Source organism: Polistes fuscatus, unplaced genomic scaffold, assembly GCF_010416935.1.
Source record: "Polistes fuscatus isolate 324 unplaced genomic scaffold, CU_Pfus_HIC Scaffold15, whole genome shotgun sequence".
In the NCBI taxonomy this organism is placed as follows: domain Eukaryota; kingdom Metazoa; phylum Arthropoda; class Insecta; order Hymenoptera; family Vespidae; genus Polistes; species Polistes fuscatus.
In genome coordinates, this window is record NW_025113053.1 from 84,896 (window position 1) to 92,414 (window position 7,519).

Below are 7,519 nucleotides of genomic sequence, written 5' to 3' on the forward strand. Positions count from 1 at the left end.
GTATAGCGAATATGTGTTATATAAAATACACATTACCATTTCTAGGGATATTTGTATACCATATATCATACTAAAACATTTCGATAATTTGCATAATTCCAAATGAACCTGTCTAAATCATATAAATATTAATATAAATGTATCAAATTATTATAATAAAATAAATATAATGTTCATCGTAATTATTCACCTGATCGTACGTAATAATTTTCTACTTCTATTTAATTTGTGACTCGCCACTTGCAATCTCGAGTGCATCTTATGCAACGACGATGAAATCTCGAATAATTTGTTGGAATCAACGAAAAACGATCTTTCAATTAATTCCGATGCGATAGAATTAATTGGTAAAATATTCACGTCGCTTAGTAAATCGTTTGCTCTTTTAAATTCCGATTTGACGCATCTGCAATATTTTTCAAGATTGTTTTTTTTTCTATTTTCAAATTTACTAATTATTTAATATACTTAATACGAAATTTGGATTTGACAAATTAATAAAAAAATATATTTTTTTGTCGTTTAATTTCTAATTTCTTACACAACTATACGTACCTCACTATTGCAAAGAACTCAAAAACCAGCAAATATTCGATCATGAAACTATATATATATTGAATCGCAAATAAATACAACCATATTGATTTATAAAACTCGTTATTCGTTAAAACAAATCCTGAGATAACTGCTGAGAAGAACAGGAATATAAGGAGCCCCAGCATCGTAAGGCTAATTATTATTGTTTTGTAAATTTTATCGAAAGATGACGACGAACCTAACGCGCGTAGCGTTACGTCGATCTCGTGTATTTTTTTTTCACATAATTTGACGGACTATATACATATTTATAACGTTAGTATCGAAAGAAAAATTATTAATTAATTTTATAGAAAAAAAAAAACAAATACATATTCATTTATCGTAAATAATATTTCCAAAATAAAAAGAAAAAAGATCAACTTACCTCGCTTTGATACAATCCCATAGCAACAATAACAAATATCACGACATGATTCGATAACCATATTGAATTGTTAACAGTATCGTTAAAAATAAGTTCCTTTGTGTTATTCACATTGTTTGGACGATAAATAAAATGGCTAGAATTAAAACCGTACAACAATAACGAGTATAACCAACTGAGTAACGGTCTAGAATGATCTCGTGGTATTTCGAAAACGCGTAATCCAAATATAATGTTTAATATTTTGATCGGTCTTAAAACGTCGTAAATAGTTTTAGATGATATTTTATCGATACGACTAATTTCACGAGGTTTTTTTTTCTTATTCCTTAATAGATCAATGAAATTATCCATTATCGCTATAAGGCGTTGGTCACTTTTATATTTAACGATGAAAAAAGATAATTAATCGAAAAATAATATTCCTATAAATAAATAATTGAATTCGAAAACGATTCGAATACACAACACTTCTTCTCGTAATTGTCTCTATTTTCTTCTTTTTCCTGTTTTTATTTTTTTTTCCTCCCGTTTATTTCTTATTTTTAGAAACACTGTAATAACGGAGTACGATGAAATGTCTATGAAGGGTATTAAAGTAATGCTTATGAGAGTTTCTCGAATGCGGTGTTGTGAAACTCACCTTAGTCAATAATGCTATTTCATTGATAAACATCACTTTCCTGAATAATTTCTAATAATGGCAAAGATGATTAAAAGATAATACGATCATTTATTAACATAATATATATATGTACAAACTTATACTATCTGTTTTTCTTTATACATTACCTTTATATGTAACACTAGTTTACAAAATTTAACTTATTATCTATTGACGTCAATTTTATTAATGATAATGTTAAATTGTGATCCTAATTATATACATTTAATACGTGTAACGGATTAAAATTTGAAAACGTCAATAATTATTTGATTCCGTAGAATTGGAATAGAAAATTTGGATTGATGTGTCACTGATTTGAATGAGAATAACGAGATAAGTAGTGACGCCACTGATTATCTATAAAATACAAAAAATATGCGATATTTTAATGATCTACCATCCAAATATGAATCTAAAAAATCAATACAATAAGAATTATATTTCGATACGTACACCATAAATCATTCTATTGTTGAGATCGAAAAAACCCCAAGCGGTAAATGACAATGGATTTTGAACGAGTTGCAATGTGAAGTTGTAAACCTTAAAAGAAAAAACGTATCCTAAGCTATTCCAATCGATTTCGCGTAAAATATGCGATAATTATTTATTACCTCTTGACGAAATTCAATGCTGGTTGAAGGTTCGTGCAATTCGCAAAGAATATCTCCCGTATTCGTTGCATGTAAAAAAGAAAAGAAAAACGATATAAAAATAATCATTTCGTTTAGCATTTCTTTCGTAAAACTTTGAGATAAAATGTTTATTATAAATAAAAAACGTAAGATGAAAATAACGAATATTTAAGTAACATACCTCGGTTGCAGTTAATGCACATACGTGGCATATTATGAAAATCTTCAATCCATGGTAAAAATTCCAATAGAAGAAAGAACATAATTGAAAGAAATGCTCATGGTAATTTGTAGTTTTTATAAAATAATACTGATTGTAAGACACTGCTATGATTAAAATAAAACTCGTCGATATTGACATTAAAATATGCAATCCGTACGCATCGTTTATGTTCATTGCACACTTTATTAATTCCAGATGTAATTCCCTTTCGATAAAAAAAATCAATTAAATTTATATTAAAACACGAAGTAATAATCATTAACAAAATTTCATTGTACAGAGTGTCCCAAAAATCGTTTCATTGATATAGACAAATTGTAGGATTTATTTTTTAGAAAAATATTTAAAGCTGGCCAGATATAATTTTATTTGAAAATTATAAATTCATATTTTGTAATGAATGCAACAAAATATTGATTCCTAGTTTCGCATTATTTTTTTTTTCTTCTGAATAAAGCGAGTTTTGGGACAATAATTGTTTTATAGTATTATCACCTAATTTTTTTTAATTTTATAATATTTTTATCCGATTTATATGTTCCATGAATATCAGATACACGAGAATCATTATTCCAAAATTGAAAGATTCTTTTATGTTGTGGCAAATCGATAGCGGTAGTTAGCATACTTTTTAATAATACATTCAATTGACTAAATTTGATTTTAATATACCTATCGAATATACAATAATTCGTTAATAGATTTGACTTATTATTTATTAATTTTGATGTAATATAATTTATCAAAAAACAATTTACTTGCCTTATCCAAAATAAAAAAGTAATATCCGTAACAAACACCATGAAAAAAGGATAACGTTCAAGATAAATAAAAATGAAAATTTCTTGAATATTAATATCCGGTTGCAGTAACCATCGATAACTCGTTATTATTATAAGAAATGCAATTGCACAAGAAAATAACACTAGTAAACATTGTTGTCGAAAACATTTAGAAAAATTCATCGGTACATTCAATTGATTCATATTACGAACACACGTCTCCAGTTGTAACATGAAACGTTTCACCTTCTATTAAAAAAAAAAAAGAACAAGAAAAAATAGTATGAAAATAGAATATAATACCGAAAAATAATTCTATAAAATAAAATAAAAAAACGATATTTCACCTTTCTTCTAAGAATCCCAGCAATAATGGTAACAGTTACAAATATAATCTCATTAACATTGTACATTTGATATGACAGTTTCAATAGATATGGTAATATTTTTTTAAAATATTTCCAAGAAAATGAAAACAACGATATCATAGACAAATACGAAACAAGACTAAATAATCCATAAATAAGACCAATCGTATTGATTTTATCGTCGAAATAATATTCCAATAAACCGGTCGTAAAAATGGAATTTAATATTACCAATGGTTTAATGCTACGTCGAAATTCTTTCGATAGAAACATTTTTTACAATATTCTTTTCTTTTCCTAGATGACAAATTATTTATTTAATAAGTCGATTATTATTCGAAAGAATAATTAAAAACTTGTTCCGTACTAAAATAAAATCTCGATAATGAAAAATGTTAATTTAATATTACAAAAATTGAAAAATGATATATTAAACAAATAAAATAACCGAATGGATAGAACTATTACGTGCGTTATGGTTTACTGTAAAACTACGAATGTTCCCAACTCGTTGCTCGCATTTATATGTTATTACATTAGTACCGAATATTATTATGATCATCCACGATAGAGTTAAAAAGTGTTAGGTATTTCTTTCGTTTAGTTTTGTCATTCATTTCTTTGAAACCTACTTACGGATATTACGTTTTTATTAAATAAAAATGAATAAAATATTACTCGCTTAGGGCAAATGATATCTTCCTATCTTTCTTATCTAGTAAATTTTGTTATCTTTTACTTTCTCATTTTCTTCTTATATACAAGTAGAAATAATGAAATGAATTTGATGTTTAGCATTAAATATTAAAAATGTTAGGAATCAAATTTCCTGTGGTCTCGTGTTAAATTCATTGCTTGTCAAAATAGACGATTTGTTTAATAATAAAAAAAGACAACAATTAATAACAAACAAGAGGCAACAAATGTGTCAACTCTGATATAAATAATGTTCGGGGAAAGTACCTATTTTTAAAGTGATGACAAAATTTTCATTTTATATTTATTTTATTTCTTCTTTTTCTTTTCGATTGACACAGAAAACATGTGTGTCAAATAATACATTATAATGTTTTAATGAATTATTTAATAATATTAATACAAAATAATATTACATTTGAAATGAAATTAATTACATAATTTTAAGTTAATACGGTATTTAAAGGATTATAACTTATTCATTTGCTTTTCATCCGTCATTGTATTTTTTCATTTTAGAACGTCACAACGTTGAATTACTGTTTGTATTTTCGATACTAATTTTAGGTTTATCACCAACTTGAATGAGAATAATGAGATATGTTGCAATTGAACCGATCGCCTAGAATTAACGATTAAATTTTTATAAAATTAAAATTAAAAAAAAAGAAAAAAGAAAAAGAAAATATATTAAATTAATGTTTAATATTGTCTACTTACACTATATATAAATGTATGATCCAAATTGTAAAATCGGCAAGCGGTAAAAGTCAAACGATTATTGACGAGTTGAAATAGAAAATTTAGAATCTGTGAAAGTAAAAAATTATATATATTTCATATTTATATATTATAAATAAAATATTTGATATGCGAAATAGTTCTTCTCACTTCGTCACGAAATTTTTTACTCGTCGAGGGTTCGTACAATTCGCAAAGAATGTCTCCGGTTTTCGCGGCATATAGAAAAATAAAAAAAACAACAAATTAGTATATATATACATTTAATAAAATACATAAAAATAATTAGAAAGAAAACAAAAACTCAATTGCATATAAAAACATACTTCTGTAATCGTTGTCTCGCATACGTTATTTATTGCACAAATCTTGATGAAAAAATACAATATCCAATAAAAATGTGCACCGAATTGTTGTAAATAACTGTCTTGTTTTTTAATAATTACTGTAACATAAAAAGTGTATAACATCGATATAACAAATACCACCGACGAAGAAACGGATATTAATATTTGTAATCCGTAAGTATCGTTCAATATTCTTGCACATTTGATCAATTCTAAATATATTCGTCTGCAAACAAAAGAAATAAAAACAAATAGAATCAAATGTATAATAATAAGTAAAATATAATCAACGACTTACTTAATTTTTCTTAATTTTATATAATTTTCATTAGATTTGTACGTTCGATAAATAATAGATAACGAAGAATCATCTTCCCAATTATCTTTCATTCGAAGTACTTTTTTATGTTGCGGTGAATCGACAGTTGTTGTTAACATGCTTTGTAGTATAACGTTTAATTGAATAATTTTCATCTTTATATACCTTAATAAAATTATTTAATGTTTTAAATGTGAGTGAATATCAACTTATTTAATAAATAAATTATTTGTATATATACATATATATACATAAATATTTGAATAGATTTCTTGCAACTTACCGAATCCAAAAGAAAAAAGTAAATTCAACGATAATCGTTACAATGAGAGGATAATTATTAAAAAAATAGAATAATATGAAAGAGCTTTGATCTGTTTTCAAAAGTTTAAACCAAAAAACATGGACCCCAGTGAAACCCACTATCATTAATATTAAAAGCACACTGGCGATACATTGATACCAAAATAAAAATGAATAAGTTTTCGTCGTGTTCAATTCTTCGATTTTTAATGTACAAGTTTCCAATTGTTTCAAAAATAATTTCATCCACTGTCAAACACGAATATTTATAAGATCAATTTTAACTTGTCACATTATTCGTATCAAGTATGAAGCATTATTATTAATAATTGGAATAAATAAAATAGTAGAACAAAAACAAATTGATCAACTAATTTAAGAAAAAACAATTTACCTTTTTTCTCGTTAAACCAGCTATTATTGCTATGACGTAGGAAGAAGCGGTGTTAATCATCTGATATTTTGTGATTATTGTCGCCACTGTTCCAAAACCAACCACAATAAATATATCCATTCTATTATGCAACGTATAAATTAAAACGCTATAACAAAGTAAGCAACAAATGGCATAAATAAAACCGATAGTGCAAGTAGTTCGATCAACGAAGTATTCGATTAGGCCAGTGCCAACTATCGAATTTGCAATAATTAATGGCATAATTGTACGTTGAAATTCTTTCGATTGGAACATGTTTTCTTCTTTTTCTTTTTTTAAATTATTATATAAACCAATTCCTATTTTTCTTATTTTACGAAAAAATATCATTTTAAACTTGGAATTAAAAAACATTCAAGATTATTTATCTAATGTCATAGCGACTTCTTACTGTACTTTTCCGAACGATACTAATTCATAATACCGGTATACCTGTTCTTAATATACTTGAGTGTTTTCGTAATATTATTATAACTTGTATTTATCTGGAATTAATAAGCACCACTTTCTGGTTTCCCCCTACATCATACATTCCCCCTTACATTCCCCCCTTTATCATGTCAAATATCTTAATTGTTCTTAACCATTCGATTAAAGAAATATTGTAATAGTATTCGTATACGTTGGTTCTTCCTTCGATGAAAAATCAATAAAGAGTTATGCACGAAACCCGTACGATCATTTATAATATTAACAACCAATTTATTTATTCGACATATGTTTTTAAATAAAGGGTGATCATATTTTATCATTTAAACAATATTATTAAAAGTATAAACATTATTAGGAAATTAATTATTTTTAATAAGTACAGTTTGATACTTTGTGAAAAAATCAATAATACGATTTATTCTAATCATTCTTACCAAGCCTTATAATGTGCTCATTTGTTATTCATTTAGTTTGAAATCATGTTATTTAACAATTACATATACATTTATATGGGCTACATAAATAAAACATATCTATTGTAAATAAAAAAAGAACTACACCGTATGAATAATGAAAACATTATTACGAATATTTCGAGACGTAACA